At 41.6% G+C, this 16,673-nt stretch overlaps 1 protein-coding gene across 2 annotated transcripts in view; it reads right to left on the bottom strand.

Moving 5' to 3' along the window:
• Sytl4 (synaptotagmin like 4) overlaps nucleotides 1-16,305 on the bottom strand; it is a 48,749-nt gene extending 32,444 nt beyond the window's left edge. For both annotated transcript variants that reach the window (XM_027432850.2, XM_027432852.2), the window contains exon 1: nucleotides 16,164-16,305. The gene's annotated coding sequence lies outside the window, so the exon portion shown is untranslated. The remainder of the gene's footprint in view (nucleotides 1-16,163) is intronic.
• Between the last annotated feature and the right edge of the window lie 368 nt (nucleotides 16,306-16,673).

Here is a 16,673-nt window from a genome sequence, read left to right as displayed (position 1 = left end):
TTATTTAGTTAGTATATCCAACAAGGTATTTCATTTTTAGATGTATGTATGTTGTGAAAAAATCAAATATAAAATGAACATTGGTTAGAATCAGATTTTCAAGAAGCCATATCATTAACCAAACTTTTGTTTAAAATCACTGCTCTTGGAGCTGGTGAGGTGGCTCACTAGGTAATGTCACTCACACAAGCCTGATTATCTGACTTTGATCCCCGGAGCCCATGTAAAAAGTCAGATACTGTGGTACATATCTGTCACTCATATGGCAAGATGGCAGGCAGTCAGAGACCAGGGAACTACCCAGAAGCACACAGACCCAGATAGCCTAGAGTAAGCAGTGTGTAGCACAGAAGAAACACCAAAAAGGGGCAAGGTAGATGCAGAGAACCGACTTCCAAAGGTTGCTCTCTCTCTCTCTCTCTCTCTCTCTCTCACACACACACACACACACACACACACACACACACACACCATAATACTTGCATACCCACACTCACATAAACCTTCTCTCTCTCTGTCCCCCTCTTTCTATTCTCTCTCTCTCTCTCTCTCTCTCTCTCTCTCTCTCTGTGTGTGTGTGTGTGTGTGTGTGTGTGTATGTGTCTCTCTCTCTCTCCAACATAATATAGTGAAAGCATTTAATATCACTGCTCTCACCAAATGAGTACAAAACATTTTACTTTTAATAAATGTTAAAGTCTTCTTCACAGTATCTACCTTTCATTCTTCCTTATTTCTACTATTCTACATGCTTCATAATATGCTCTTTGTACAGCACTAAATAAATGTACATATTTGATGGGTTAAAATCGAAATAATAATGGTAAGTAATCAAAAATCTTGAAAAGCTGCTTACAGGAGAATTGAAGGAAACCATTCTTATAAACTCCCTACCCTATGTTTTCTGAATCTGCTTGTATATAGGCATGCAAGGCAATGTTAACTGGGAAACAGTAAATCATTCTGCTGACTGCAATGCATTTGTTCTGGTGCACACAATTAATATAGACATCTGTGCAGTCTTAAAGCAAATATCAAAGTGGACTCTATTATCTGTCACAAAAAATGGCAGTATTTGAACCAGACTGTTGTAAAGCACGCACAATTAATACCTACTGTATGTATGAGATTCCAAAACATGATAGCTCTTAAGGCTTTGAAAATCCAGTGCCCATGTGGATTTACTTATTTGATCATCTAAAATGAAGAGATTTGATTTTAGAGTGTGGTAAAGTAAGACAAAAATGTCGAGAGGGGGACTGGAGAGATGGCTCAGAGGTTAAGAGCACTGACTGCTCTTCCAGAGGTCCTGAGTTCAATTCCCAGCACCCACATGGTGGCTCACAACCATCCGTAATGAAATCTAGTGCCCTCTTCTGGCCTTCAGGGATGAGCAAGAAGAACAACATATACATAATAAATAAATCCTTTAAAAAAAAAAAGTCGAGAGGATGTGGTCAATCTCCAGAACTTCAAACAAAGAAAACCATGCCACACAGAAAAGAAAGCATTCACTCGACACTTACAAGGCTGAAAGAAGAAACACAGCTTATGATAACCTCAGGTACATAGCAAGACTGTGTCTCAAAAAAAAAACAGTAGGGCAAGGAAAAGAGGCGGGATGAGTGAAGGAAAGGAGAGGGATGAGAGAAAGGAGAGAAAAGAAGAGGGATGGAAAGGGAACAGGGAAGGAGAGATGTGATAATATGAAAAGGAGGCAGGGAGAACACAAGCAAGCTAGCTTCTAGGGATTCAGTGCTTGCAGAAATCCTGTATGGATGCTGCTGCACACAAAGGAACAAGCAGCAATACAACGTCCACATTGGAATACTGTGTTGTTTGTTGTATTAACTGTTCCTTTCCATTTTGGGGTGATGTCCCTTCTAGAAGTGTTTAATAAATACACTCATGGAAATCAGTATGCCTGAATTATCTAGTCTACACTACTGAAATTTGGCACAGATTCAAATGGTGAAACTGTTAGATTTGGCATCTCCAAAGTTTAAGAGTTCTTTTTGGTACATTCCAGAGTGAACTCCAGGAACTGTCACTAGGGCAATAGCAATATCTGAAGGAGATCAACCAAAAGCACTATCATAATTATTATCTATGAATATTCAACTCCCTTCTGCCTCCTGGATTTGTAATTATAAGTTTATCTAGCCTCACAGATTTTTCCATGAGACTACCCTCTACTGTCCTAGTAATTACCTTTGAATATGTTCATGGTTTCTACTTCTTTCCCAGCCTTGGAGTTCTGAATTCTGCACTGTGTACAAAACATTCACTGATTGAGTGGACCAACTATGTTCTAAGCACCATGCAAGCTAACTAAGGATAAAGGAATAAAGCATAGGCCATGCCCACAAAGATCACACACTCAGAGAAGCAGACACTTGAACGATCATGTAAAAAATAAGCAAAGAAATAAATATACCCATAGTGGGTACATAATGCTGTTCTTAGAGGCCATGTATTTTAAAATGAAATTCCAGGGCCACATGCAGAATAACTTCCCATGAATTGTTGTTCAAGGAGCCCCCAGAGGTTCTCTCAAATGTTGTCATTGCTCTTGGTTGCTCAGAAGAATCAGATAAGACACTGTTGGTGAAGAAACTATGCGCTCAGATAATTAAGCTGAACTAAATTGGAAGCTTCCTCGCCACACGCTAGCATTAATGGTGCTGGGAGGTGCTAAGCAGGCTGGTGGGTGAGAGAAGTCATCAACGGGCTTACCCAGCTGTGAACTCTATGATTCAATAATGACGTTCCAGGTAAGTACAACAGTGGCATGGCTATTTAGGGCAGAACCAACCACTTTCTAGGTAGACTTGAGGCCTGCTCCATGGTAAGAAATACATGCCTGTGACTGTAAACCTGATAAAATGCCTCTAACTACAGAGGCCACGTAATACTGACGTTTTGCTAAATGTAACTAAACCACCTCCTTATTATTTATGTTTCTACCCATAGATGAGTGCTACTCTCATGCCAGATCAGAGAAGTTCCTTGTTGCAGTTGGTGATGTGATGCAGAGACTCCTATGTTTCCAAAGTGCTGAGAAGTGAGTGTTGAGTGCTCAGCCATAAATGGGACAACTCTGCCACTGCCTCTGAGGCCTGGAAGAAGGGGTAGAAAGGTTGAAAGAGTCAGAGAATTGGGAAGAGTTTTATGAAGGCTTATCTTCTGGCTATGACATACCCATTGCCATCATTTACACACAGCAGCTGTGGCTCCTGTCATAAGATAACAATAATAAATGAAAGTAAGAGAGGAGCTGGTGTGGGAAAAGAAGGAGGTCAGCAGGATTGGGAGAGGGACAACAGACAGTAATTGGGTAAATATCACAATACATTGTACACATAGATAAAATTATCAACAATTTAAAAATTAATACAGTCTCTAAAGTCTAAAAACTGATTATACACACATGCACGCATACATATGGTAGCATGAGAATATTAAGTTGGAGCCTCTAACTCAGCTGGGGAGAAAAGCGGACTAGGAAGAGAATGATCAGCAGGAGCACATGAACTGAATGTAAGTTTAATGGGTAGCAGCTGGTTCACCAGGAGAACGAGGGCTTTCCATCAAGAGGAAAAAGCATGGAGGCATAAAACAACATGCTATAACAAGCACTATAGTGATAACGCCTGACAAATTATAAAGGGAGGGTGTTAAAGGGGCAGAAGGTGTGGGGAACTTGGCCCACAATATGCACAGAAGCTTGACTAGCTAGCTTTTGACAATAGGATACACTGAAGTGTCTCAGGTAAGGCAAAGGCATTTTTTAGAGCATTCAAACAGTTGTGAAAAAATATCAATTTGAAGAGTGTGTGACATAAACCCTGGGGAGAACATTACAAGAAACAAGTTCAGAGCACAGAAGTAGTAGAGAGAGAAAGGAGAAAATTGTGACGGTAACACGGAGGGAAGATCTGCAGGACCAGCGGATGTTCTATAACACAGAAATAGCCTCTCCTATGAGGACTTGGAGTTCTGATGGACTAGATTTCTAATTAAGGACAATGTAACAAAGAACTGTGCTTGCAAGCACTGGATATGAAGTCTGGCTGCCTATGTTCAAATTGTATCTTCTGTATCTTCGTGACATTTTATCTCGATGAACATTGTAAAAGTTATTTGACCTCTCTGAGTCTGTTTTTCCACTTGAAAGAATGGCAATAAGAAAAACTCTTGCCAGGGGGCTGTGGGCATTCAAATATGCATCATGGGTAAAAGGCACAACACAGCGTCTGGCCTGGAATAAGAGCCCAATATTGTTAGCTGCTTAGTTTTAATTATTATTAACCATATGCTTTGGAAAATATATGAGCATATGGCTGTTTTGACATCTTTCTATGAAATTTGAGAAATCTAATCAGTATTCTTGCCCAGATGGAAAATTGCCCGTACCTCTCTGCATGGATGTAGACTGGTAAGCATAAATATTAAGTGAATGTTAGCAATTAGATACGATCGGTTTTAAAGATATTTATTTATACACTGTTCCAGACAGGATTTAAAGTGACTTATAAAGATACATAAAACATGGAAAAATTTCATAAATTTTTAAAGGGGGATCAAAAAACCCAGAAAAACAGGAATGGAAACAGAGTAAAAGCTTCAAAGCCTTGGCTCCTAAGTCAAAGAGCAAGTGGGGCTTCTCAGTATCTGGTGTCAGCTGCAGTCCACCTCCCACCAGGTCATCCACGGACCACATCCTCCTCTCACACATGTCCCAGGCCTTGACCTCCCCGAGCCTGCTGTCAACAGCTTCATAGTGGCAAAGCTGTCTCTGTTGATCCTTCATGGTGAGAAATTTACAACTAGCTCACAGTTCTACATTAAGGTTTAGTATCTCAAATACCTCTTCTCCAAGTGGGTTCTATAAAAGGGCTTTTCATGTACTGGGATAGTTTGCAGTTTTTTAAGATATGTACCAACTAGGGTGAAGACCATGGGGAAGGTGGTAGCAGCTAACACTGTAGCAGGCACTGTTCTGAACATTTTCTACCCAAAGAGTTATTTAGTCATTCAAATCATACCAGGAGGCAGGTTCTGAAATGTTGTGTACATTTTACAAAGGAGGAAAGTGAGACACAGACTGAGCAAATAACTTGCCCAAGGTTATATACCCTGGAAGAGACAGTCTAGTTTTCTAACCAGGCAGTCTGCTTCCAGAGTCCAAGGTCTCAGCCATTAGATTGTACCATCTCCTTATAGTCGAGAAGTAGTGTTCTGCACAGTGGTATTATGCCCAGGAACTTGAGTTATGTTTTTAAAGTCATTACCTACTAATGGATCAATGTTCAAGAGATCCTCAGTCTGGCTTATTTTATCATTCCTCTGACTTCTCTACAGATGGGAAAATACCCACTCTCCCCACAGCTCTTCTAATGGACAGTGGTAGCATACCTGGGGGATCAAAAGTAACCAATATGAAATTTTCTTAGCTAACTCTTATAATCCTATGTCCGTACAATTTTCATCAGGTGTTATCTACATAGTTAACTTTCAAAATTGTCAAATACTGTTCACAAATGGATTGAGGAAATTTCCACTTCAGATACAATGTACAACTCTGAAGTAAGTCCTGAAAGGAACCGATATATGCCACTCTACACATTGCTCTTTCAAAGCAGCATGCATGAATATGTGGACCTGGCCTTATTTCTATGATTTCACATTCAAAAAAGAAAAAACCTTGCTTCTTAGGACTTAAATCCACCACAAATCCTAGAAGTAGTTCTCCATACAGGTTGTTCACAGAAATGTTAAATACCATAAAAACGAGATTTTGTGTCAAAAATGAGACCATGGGTCCAAATGCCCCAGCTGGCAATAGGAAAAAATTAAGAATTAAGAAAAACCTATTTAATTCTCTAACTTTCAAAATCTGCACTAGAAAATTTTCCTCTCACATAAGCCAGGCAGACTCCACAAGGGCCTATTAGGCCGAATAGTGGAAGACTGACCTGTTTACCGCTTTCTATACTAAAATCTATTTCCTTAAGAGCCCAAGAGTCGGAGGTGGTACACACCTTTAATCCCAGCGCTCCGGAGGCAGAGGCAGGTGGATCTCTGTGAGTTTGAGACCAGCCTGGTCTACAGATCGAGTGCCAAGATAGACTCCAAAACTACACAGAGAGAGCCTGAGAGAGAGAGAGAGAGAGAGAGAGAGAGAGAGAGAGAGAGAGAGAGAGAGAGAGAGAGAGAGAGAGAGACCCAAGAGTCTTCAAAAATCAAAACTGTCCAGCATGGTGGTACACACAACAAGACTGTGAGTTTAAAGTCAGCCTGGCTGTGTAAGAAAATCCTGTCTCAAAAATCCAAGAACTGGGGGAGTATTTCAGTGGAACAGCATTGACTAGCCATTCACAAAGCCCTGGATTTGGTTTTATCCAGCTCATCCCACCCCCAAAATGAAGGAATATTATAAAATTAATTCATTTATACTCGTTTTTAAGTGTGGCCAGGCTGTAATTTTTCAATAAAGCTTATCACCTTGTAACTTCATTATCATTCCCTACACAATAAGCTTTGATAAAGCAGAACCCCACAGGGAAGACCCTGTTCTTTTGCCAGGGTCACAGATGGTAGAGATTTCTAAACTGAACTCTAACTGGCATCTGTTTCTTGCAGGCCACGTCACCTAAAAAGCACCCACACCATCCTCTTAGATGAGAAATCATGATGGCTCATGACTAATCCAGCCCATGTTCACACCTAGCTGTGATTTCAGGCATTTGGCTTCTTTTTAATTTTAGGGATACTGTGATCTAGCTATGGCCATAGAAACCTTAAACACAAGCAAATAACCTGTATTTGAACTTTAACTGAGCTGCATATGTGGCAGATCATTTGAAAGTGTAAATTTCTTTCAAGTAAAATGCTAATAAATACACATGTGAGTGTGTGTACACAAAAGGAAGGGAAAATACAAAATACAAATGTAATATATTAACTTACTGCAAGTCTTTCTTGCCTCCTAAACTGTTTAACCATAATTACTTGACACATTACTTCAAATCCCCAGTGCAAGATTAGTACATGCATTATCAACATCTGGTGTACTGGACAAGCAATGTTCTAACAGTTAAAAAACAAAGAATAAAGAGTTACAACCTCTCAAATGTCCAAAGTAGATTTGTACATTTCTTTTTCTTCAAAACTGACAATATACATGAAAGTGCCTTTTAAAGTTCTAATGGGGGTAGAAATATGAATTCTCATAATGAAGTAAGTAGAATTTAAGAAAAGAAAAGCACTCAAAATATCTAGATGTCCTTTCTTTGCCACACATATGTAAATATTTGCTCTTATATTATTATGTGTTCTATGTGGAATTACACATAGAGGAATCTCCTTAGCAATGAAGATATCCTCTTCTTTTATGTGAAATTTTAAATATATACAAGCTCCTTTACTGGATTGTAAGCTGTATGAGAAAATAGACTTTATAGATTATGGAGAGGGAAGGAAGTGGAACTTTATTTTGTTCATCTCTGGACCTTCAGTGTCTAGAGTGCTGCTTGACCTACAATATGCACTCAATCAATATTTGTTGAATGAATGGGTTGGCAACAAAAATACCACTTATCATTCAACCACACCCAGGAGTTTATTGCCCAGAACTTCTCCACCTTTGATATCATTGATTCAATACTCCTCTGAATTTAACACCTTATCCTTCTATCTTGTTCACTCGGTGATCTCTCATAAGCCATTCCTACTCCCAGACCTCACTGGACAGTCTTCCACAAACCCTCTCTCATCTGGTCAGCTCCTTCCTGTCTTCACTTCCTTTCCTAGACAGTTTGGACTCTATTATTCCAAACGCACTCTTGTCAGTGTCCTCATTAACTCCTAATTTCATTACCAATATCTGAGTTTTTAAAAGCCTAACCCATCTAGGCTCACTTGTGTGCTTTTAAGCCTTCATGAGAGCTCCTGGGAGCCAGTGAAGAAAAGAATCACCCTGGTAGATTATTATCCACATGAATTCTTCATCACCAAGCTCACCTTAACACTGCTTGGCACCACAAATATGCTTCTCTGGACCTGACTTGCCCTCCTCGTCTCCACAATACCTATTGCTCAAGTGACTATAATGCTCAACCCAAACCTTGTCCACCTAAACTCCTGATCCAAGAAGCTGGTCATACATCTTCTCTTATCATAAAGAAATATAAATGCCAACAAACAACCTCCTGCTGCCAAATCTAGAAAATTATGCTCATCTATGCCCACTCACGGTAAATTTCCAACTAATTCCAGATCCCCCCATGAGGCATAAGGACTTTGCTGTATCAATTATACCATTCTTCTTCTCATCATCCTTCAGAGATACTAAATGAAAATTGAATTCCATATATCCTTATCCCTTTCCTGATTTACCCTTCCTCTGTTCATCAGAGCCAAATGTCTCTAAAGAATTATCCATATTCAGTACTTCCAATTCCTCATCTCCACAATTATTTCTCAACGTGTCACTCTAGCTTTCCACCTCATAGCACCCTAAAATTTCTTCTACTATGGAAATAGCCAGGAACTCCCCAAGTCCTATAGAAAATTCTTAGTCCTTCTCTTCCTAGAACTCTTTTTTTTAAATCCTTAGCACCATGATTTTTTTTTTTTTGGTTTTTTGAGACAGGGTTTCTCTATGTAGCTTTGGAGCCTATCCTGGCACTCGCTCTGGAGACCAGGCTGGCCTCAAAATTATAGAGATCTGCCTGCCTCTGCCTCCCAAGTACTGAGATTAAAGGTGTGAGCCACCAATGCCCGGCAGCACCACAATTTTTAATATAACAGAAATGACCATATTAATAGAGTTATTACATTTGGAAAAAATGATTGAGCTGACATTCAAGATGTGATAGACAGATGGAGAGAGAGAGAGAGAGAGAGAGAGAGAGAGAGAGAGAGAGAGAGAGGAGATGAGATATTCAGGGAGAAACAATGTCTAAAGCAGCAGAAAAAAATCCACCAATAGGGAACTGATTACTTGTGATACATATAATGGTAAACTGTGCCGCTGTTTAAAAACTCAGTTCTATGTACTGACATTGAAAGCTTACTACAAGATAATAAATAAAATGTAGATATTATTAGTTCATTTTTATTTTTAACCTATAAATATAGAGATATGGAAAGGATGGGCACATATATGGGAATATCTTACATAGGCATACAAACAATGTCTGAAGGAAAAAAACAAACAAAATTACCCCTAGGAATTAAGATAAGCAGAGGCAATAAAATTATTTTTAACTCTTACTGGGTCAAGAAATAAAAATACCCTCATATCCTTTAGAACACTAACCTATATAAAAAAGAAATTGAGATGAAGTAATTGAGAGATGCTGTGGGCTCTTCACATCTTAAGTAGGGAAAGGAGTGTGGCTAGTGGTATCAAACAAGAGAGAAACATACCCAATAGACAGGGAATACAAACAGATAATTTTGTCATTTGTGGGAACTTGGGCATGCTATTTCCTTTCTACAAGCGTCAGTGTCTTCATATAGAGGGAAGAGGTGATGGCTGTTTTTCTGTAAGGGACCACTCCACTGGTCTCTGAGGAAAGGAGGAAAACAAATGGTCAAGATATATCAAAAAAAAAAGTCCACTCACTGGCAAGAAATTTTTTTAATTGTTTGGTTGTCAATTCAACAAAATTGCAGAAAGACAAAATTGATCTTCTCTATAAAGATTTAGTTTTATTTATGTGTATTTATGTGTGTATGGTTCATATGTACTCTGCCTGATTTGGGTACTGGGAACCAGATTCGGGTCCTCTGGAAGAGCAGCAAGCTCTCCTAACCACTGAGTCATCTCTCCAGCCACAATTGTTCAACTTTTTAAAAGAAATATATAAAAGGTACTCTCATACTTTCTTAATAAAAGTAAAGTGGTAAAATCTGTTAAAATGAGCTGACTTTTCAAAAGGCAAACTTCACAGAACTTTTCCCAGTAGCAATGAATTTTGTGATACACTGTTTAACACATGCCTTCCCCGCTGGAATGCTCTGCAGGAAAAAAGACCAGTGTCTGTCTCCACTCTATCTCAAGGGTATGGGTAGCCAGACCCAGGGCTCCTAGAATGTTGCAAGTCCTCATAGCTACCATACAGTGTGTCCTCGGCAGATAAAACAATGCTTTATGGAAATAATTTAAAGACACAGCCACCAAGGCACTCCTAGTACCTAAACTAAAAAAAGCTACAAACACAAAATACTGCAGATACTATATGAGGTTCCTATCTCTTTAAAATACCTTAAGTTTAAGGTAGTTTTAGATGGTCACAGACATGAGAAGTCTATGACCTATCATTTCAACTGTTCATTTGCTGGCACTGTCTAATCTTTGACCTTGTCATTTTCTGACACAGCCATCTAGACAAATCTTTCAAAGTAGATTGTTCACAATGATTCCAGACTTGTGGCTGGTGAGTGATGTTGGAAAGTAATGAAACAAGCCTCTGTGACTTAAGGTAGAAACAAACTACAATAATAATTTTTGAAGCTTTAAGGAGGTATAATTTACAAAAGTTGTACATATTTGCAGTAAATTGATGCTGTGAAAAACATACGCATAATCTCCATGGTGTACCCTTCTTTTCATCCTGCTCAGATGCTACTTGAGCCCATCACCACTCTTGTCAGGAGGACCACCCTCAGCATCCCAGCCCTCCACAGCATCACTGGTTTTGCCCTCTCTCTCTTGTCTCAACGAAAGAGCTATTTCCCTTTCTCTAAGTCCAGTACTTTCTCCACTTTCATTCTCCTCAATCGCCACCCCCCACCCTGGCTTCCTCGGGGAGCCTGTACCACCTAACAGTGTGTGATCTACTCATAAATAGGCTTCTCTCTATCCTAAATCTAAAGCAACACAAAATTAATATCTGATCTCCCCTGAGCCTTGATTCCTTCCCATCATAGCCAAGCTTCTTCGATGTAAATTCCACATTGTCCCAGACTGGGGGTGTAACTGACTGGTAGACTACCTGCCTAGTATGCATAAGACTATGCATTTGCTCTCTACCATAGAAAAAATGAAAGAGATATTTTTAAAGATCATCCATCCTTAATAATGGCATAAGTAACAAAAAAAGAAAAGAAAATACTCCTGATAGCAAATGTGTAAACGCTCTGAGATGACAACTGGATCTTGCCTACTCAATTTTTAAAGTAAGTGTGTGTGTGTGTGTGTGTGTGTGAAATTTGTATTCCATTGATAGTAATTGTATGTATTTAAGGGATGGTGGAATGAATTTTGGGGTCTATGTATATATTCTGACTTTTCTTTTAAAAAAAATATGCAATTCATTAGCAGCAGTCATCATGTAGTGCAACAAATAACTAAAACTTATCTTTCCAGTTGAAACTATTCATCCATCGATCCATACCTCCCTTACCCAGAAGATCACTTACTAGAATCATTTTCTAGGGAATGAGGAGATGGGTCAGAGGTAAGAGGTCTAATAATAACCTGAGTGTGATCTCCAGAACCCATGTAAAAAGCCTGGCATAGACAAGGAGGGTGGAGCCAAGAAGACAGGGGTTCACTGGCTGCCAGCCCAGCCAAAACATGGTGAGCCCCAAATTCAGTGAGAAAATGTTTCAAGGGAATAAGGCAGCAATAATAGTGCTGGACACCTAAAGCCCTCCTCTGGCTTCTGTGTACACAACCACAAGCATATGTGAGCACACACAGATACATTACACGCCCATAAAAAAGCTATTCAACTGAAACATTTATACGTACTTGACCATTGTGTAAGAATGCTCAGTAAAACTGGGTGGTGGTGGCACACACCTTTAATCCCAGCACCTGGTAGGCAGAGGCAGGAAGATCTCTGTGAGTTGGAGGCCAGCCTGGTCTACAGAGCTAGTTCCAGGTCAGCCAGAGCTACACAAAGAAACCGTATCTCCAGCGGGGTTGGGAGGGGGCGGATATTCAGTGAAACTTCATGGTGGCTTAGACAGGAGTGGCAGTCAGAGGAGATGGAGGAATATGGAAGAATACATGATACAGTTTGAGACTGAGATCAACAAGAGTTCAAACCCTGTATGTGGTAGGCTAAAAAGGCAGAAATCAAGGGTGAGCCGACATTTCTTGGTTCAACAAACTAAATGGATAATGGTTCCCTTTTTTGTTAGTCATGGGAAGCTGAAGGGAAGGATTAAAGCCATTAGGGCAGTCGATAATCCTCATTTGGCCACATTACCCTTGAGGCATCTATTGGATGACACGTAGAAACGTCAAATAGGTCACTAAGAACATGAGGTGTCAGCACAGAAGACCCAGAACAGAAACATGAATGAGTGCCCAGAGAGATGTGGCAGTAATGGTGCTACATGAAGTTCTGAGAAAGTTTTGGGTGGAGAAAAGTCTGCATGCTGAGACACTCCAGGGCTCAACATTTGAGGAGAGGCGTTTTAAAAAGGCCAAGCAGTTATTTGTGCAAACTTCAATTTCAAAGAAGTTAACACAACAAAAGGTGAGATGTACACACTCACTACCTTTCCCAGGGCCTAACTCCTTCCAAGTCCACAGTGCTATCAAATGCATTCTGAAAGTTTTTCTGGCTGGATACTTCAAACTGCATTAAACAAAACAGCACTTTTGTTTTGCTATACAGCCATTCCCTCATCCTACAGAGAACCAGTATACCATTACGCAGGTGCTGTAAAAGCAGCACTCAGCTGGATCTTCTCCTATAGTCCATAAGCCAATAACCACCTCACACTTTAAAAAGGTCAAGGGCAATGAGACTAGAAACCTAATTTGTGGCATCTTTTATTCTTTTGAGCTCTTCACTTCTCTGTTGCATAGTCAGTCACCTTCTGTACCTTCTCACTGATTTTGCCAAATGCCCAAAAGGCATTTCCTAACGGTGGCTGAATTCAAACCTCCCTTCCCAGTTCAGCCATCTTTAGGAAATTGAACCAACAAGAGGAATGTCTTCACATTTCCACCCACAGATCTGGACTTAAACATAAACAGGAGGCTCTAGTCAGGCTTGCTGGTTCACATCTTCAGTCCTGGTACTCAGGAGGCAGAGGCAGGAGACTCACCATAGATTTGACACCAGCTGGATACACAGTGAGTTCTAGGCCAGCCCAGGCTACATTTTGAGACTCTGTCTCCAACAAATTAGAAAATAAAAAGAGGAACTATGTCTATCTAGGTCAACATTGTTATGAGGAATAGAGTCTCAAAGGGAAAACAAAAAACAGCAGAAAGAAAGCTGTGTGAGAACTGGGCCTTGGGCATCCTTATATGTACAAGGTAGCAAACTGAGAAAGTTTGATTATAGGCTCAGGAAAGTACAAAAGAGTTCCAATTCCTAAAATGGCAATGCCATTCATGCATTCACTCAACAAACATCAGTATGACCCCTATGACATGCTCAGAACTCTGGTTCCTTTGACGTCACTGAATACAAAAGACAGCAATTCCTATCACATGGCCTTTGTGTTATGGGGTGGAGATGGCACAATCAATAAGCAAGACAAATGTAGGAAAGAGGTAGGAAGAATGTTCAGGGAAGGAGTTGCAAATTTAATTGGGTTTGTCAGCGATGGCCTCCCAACAGAGGGATACCACTTATGTACAAACCCCTACTATGGGTCCCAAGTAGTTCAGGATGGTTTCTTCTTATTTCAGTCTCACCACCACCATATCTCAATCCCTCGGAGATGTAGCACCCCCAACCCCTAGCACAAATATTTGCACTTCAAGATCCAGTTACTGCCCTTACAAAAATTACAAGTTTCCAGATGGAAAAACAGAGTGGTATTCAGGTCTTTGCTGAAGTGTAAACAAAGTCCTTAAACACAGTATAACTAGTCATTCTGCTGGAAGGGGGGTGTTCAATGAGGTTGTCTCAAAGGCAATGACTTTAGACTAAATCCTGAAAGGTGAATATGAATTAATGAGAAGGGTGGGATATGAGTGGCCAGTTTCCCAGAGGTAAAACAATAGTTCAAGTTCCACAGGTGGGGTTGTAGAAGAAATATTCTCCTGACTATCTCTACCTAAGCTACAAATAAAAAGGGCACAGTATCACTCTGCCTGATGTGGGTTTTGTCACATACACATATTTCTGTTAAATACTTGTCAGCTGCTACCCCTTTGTCTCTCCCTGGCCATGAGGAAAGGAAGAGATTGAATCAAAGTGCCCATCCCTGGAATCCAGGCACACACCTTAAAAATCCAGGATTGTTCTCTCTGAATTTCAAGACAATTACCATGGTGCCTTGGAGGTTTCCTTCATCAAGGTCCATTCAGGGTTATAGACTTAACAACAGCAACATGTAACTGGCTCTGGGCTTGAAATTAATTTGACTAAGATATGAATGAGGTGATTTAACTCCTCCACAGTGCATCTAAGATGGAACCAAGGACCCAAACTTACAGCGTCACACAAGCTCTGTCCCACTGTCAGAATGTAGTTTAGGGCACTGCACTTAACCCCCCAGGCTCCTTTTCACTGTATCATGGTTGTAACTGCAGCACCCATTGCATTGAATTAGTATGCAGCTTGTCTGAGATAATAGGAGGACTTACCACCAAGCCTGACTTCATCCATTCATTATAGCATCATTATAGCACTTCCAACCTTGAAGGTAAAGTGCGAAGAGAACACCAAGCAGAATGCTTCATATTCTCACAGACCAATAATCCCAGAACAGACCTGCAAGCTCAACTTCACCACTCTGACCTAGGGTGTAGCATCTAAAATCATGTTACCAATGTTCATCTGCTACCCAAATGGAGTCTCACAAACCACTTTTTTGGGGGGGGGGCGAGGGGGCTTTTTCTACTAGGATTTCCAGAAGGCACACACACACACACACACACACACACACACACACACACACACACACACCAAGAAAAAATTGCCACAGTTCTCTCCATTTAACATTGTTTTCACTACTTCAGGGAAAATTTACACTTTAGCTCATTAACTCCTTAATGGCAACGTATTTATGAATAGTGGGGATATGAAGCTGAAAGACCAGCAAAGTATCCAGTTAAAAATAAGAAGCGCAGGACAGATGACATACCTGTAATGGCAGTACTTGGGGAGGTAGAGGCAGGACTGCCAGCCGGTATGAGTCCAGCCTGGCCTACATGATGAATGCCAGACCAACCTGAGCCACAATGAGAACCCGTCTCAAAGCAACAAAAACAGAAAGGGGGAAATGAGGGTGGAGAGGACCCAGGGATGTAGTGGAACTAATTCTTTCCCACAGACATACAAGGCTTAGTGTCGATCCTGCCACAAGCAGTATTCTAGAATGCTAGGTCCTCTGGTCCCGAAGCTGCAGCACAGTAGGGGAAGAAAGGGTTAGTTAAAGCAAAACCCATCACTTTTTCAAGCTACCAGAATTTTAACCAAATTATTTTGCCATCAAGTTCTCCTCCAACCCCCATCTTCTCCAACGCTACAGGCTGAAGGCATACTGGTGTCCTTCTGCCAGAAGCAAAGCCCCAGCTTGCTTGAAGGGGGCATGATCAAGGAGTTCAACTCAAAAGTACACAGCTGGGTCTCCAGCTCCAAACCCAAAGGGAGCCCACTGAGGCAGCACTCACAGTCAATTGGCCTTTAGCCTGTACCTGTGGTGGAGAGACACAGTGAAGCTAGGAACATAGAAGTCTGGAGGGCTCAGAAATAGCAAGGGGCCATGGAAGGAACTGGACCGCCAATCCCTGTGAGAAGCAGTCACAAAAAGGTGACTAGCCACCAAGTCCGAGGACACAGCTCCGCTAGAAGCCGGTCCCAGCTCGCACCTGGCCAGCTCTCCAGAGGGGCGAAGGCTGGCGGGGAAAAAGTCTGGGTGCGCTGGGTCAGCGATACCTGTGGAGAGACAGCAGCACCCAGAAACACGGTCCAAGGGAACCAGGCAGGAGCAGTCCGAGAGAAGGAAAAGTGGCAGGGAAGGACTGCCCGGAGCAGACGGGAGGCACCGCGTGGGGGTGCGGTCCCGAGACGCGGACACGCCAGAGGTGCCCGTGTGGCAGCTGGGAACAGGGACACACAGGGTACAACAGAACACACGCCCCTCCAGGGAGGGGGGTGAGTCATGGGGCTGGGGGTCCTCAAAGTCTCAGACAGAGGGCGAGGGGCACTCAGACACTAGCTGCCACCTACCTGTCACCTGCAACAGGTGCTACGAGGTGACCAAGGTCTGGGTGCTGAACGGTAAGGAGGGTCTCTAGTTCCGAGGAGACTGAGACCGCAACCCGGGCGGCCGGCCCTACTCACCCTCCCAGGAGGCGGAAAAAGCTGCAACTTTCCCTGGAGCGGGGAGGAGCTGGACTCTTAAAGGGGCCGCTCCGAGCGCAGGGATATTTTAGCAGAGGGCGAACTAGCAAAGAACAGTTCTGGGAACCAAAGCTAAGGTACTACTGGAGGAATTTCCTCCCGAGTTAGCTGATTTTGAGGACCTACTGGATGTACCTCCTCCGCCGTTTATGTCTATCCTTGCTCACACTCTTAGATGATGGGGGGAGGGGTTTCACTTACCTTTTTGTTTAGCGAGCCAAAATTGTCCAACTGTAAAGTACTTCTAAGAAAACAAGAGTCTCTCTGGGGGAGGGAAAGAGATCTCCTTCAGTGGCATAGGCATTGGTAAGGAGCCCATGCTGCTGTAAATAATCA

Source organism: Cricetulus griseus, chromosome X (assembly GCF_003668045.3).
Source record: "Cricetulus griseus strain 17A/GY chromosome X, alternate assembly CriGri-PICRH-1.0, whole genome shotgun sequence".
Classification (NCBI taxonomy): domain Eukaryota; kingdom Metazoa; phylum Chordata; class Mammalia; order Rodentia; family Cricetidae; genus Cricetulus; species Cricetulus griseus.
The sequence above is the reverse complement of the archived record's forward strand: the minus strand, read 5'-3'. Positions and strand labels throughout refer to the sequence as shown.